This window comes from Camelina sativa, chromosome 5, assembly GCF_030686135.1.
Source record: "Camelina sativa cultivar CO46 ecotype springtype chromosome 5, ASM3068613v1".
Taxonomy (NCBI): domain Eukaryota; kingdom Viridiplantae; phylum Streptophyta; class Magnoliopsida; order Brassicales; family Brassicaceae; genus Camelina; species Camelina sativa.
Window position 1 is genome coordinate 21,256,894 of NC_141884.1, and position 1,021 is coordinate 21,257,914.

The window sequence follows — 1,021 nt, forward strand, 5'->3', positions numbered from 1 at the left end:
GTTCCTCCTCCATTCCAGAGGAACAACTTTGAGTTGAAACCTGCGTACTTTTAGCTAGTTGGGCAGAGACCTTTCTCTAACCTGCCCCATGAGAAGCCTTTGGATCACATTGAGCACTTTGAGGATCTTGTGACCAGTATCAAGGCTAATGGAGTGACTGAGGACTTCATATTCTGCAAGCTCTTCCCATACTCACTTGCAGGAGAGGCATCTCAGTGGTTGAAGCAGTTGCCAGCTGGATCTTTGACAAATTGACATGATATCAAGGTGGCTTTCCTTAACCATTTCTATGATGATGCAATGTCAGATGAGCTGAGAGTTAAGATCTCTTCATTCAAGCAAGGACATGATGAAGCTTTCAAGGCAGCTTGGGTGAGATTCAAAGATTATCAGAGGGATTGTCCACACCATGGTTTCTCAAGGGTTCAATTGCTAAGTATCTTCTTTAGAGGGTGTGACTGGAAGTATCAGTTAGCCTTGGATGCTGCAAGTCATGGGAACTTTAAGACAAGATTTCCAGAAGATGCTGAAGTTTTGATTGAGAATTTGGCTTCTAGTAATAGCACTAAAAGAGCTGATGCTGAAAGAAAGAGACTGCATGGAGAGTTCGATTCAAACCAGCTAGCTTCTGTTAATGCTAAGCTGGATTCAGTACACAATCTTCTTATTGGTAAGAAGTCAGTCCAATTTGCTGCTGAAGTTGAGGCATTTGAGCCAGAGCCAGAGGAGAATGTCAACTATGTGTATGGAGCTGGGTATCAGGGACAGAGATTCGGTAATCAGCAAGGCAACAGACCTTACAATGGCGACCAGAAGCAGCAACAGAACAATGGCTATACAAGGACCTATGGGAACTCATCCTATCAGTCTCCACCTCCTAAGAATTCTCCAGAGAGTAGAATGGAAGCCATGCTTGAGCAGCTTTTGCAAGGACATGAGCAATTGATAGTGACATTCAATGGGAAGATTGACAATGTCTACACTGATCTGAATGGGAAGATTGAAGCATTGAACATTCATG

General features: G+C 43.4%; 1 non-coding gene across 1 annotated transcript; it reads right to left on the reverse strand.

Moving 5' to 3' along the window:
• Positions 1-309: 309 nt before the first annotated feature.
• LOC147944122 (small nucleolar RNA R71) lies at positions 310-416 on the reverse strand. Its single transcript, XR_015558765.1, has one exon. It is a non-coding gene; the product is annotated as a small nucleolar RNA R71 (small nucleolar RNA).
• Between the last annotated feature and the right edge of the window lie 605 nt (positions 417-1,021).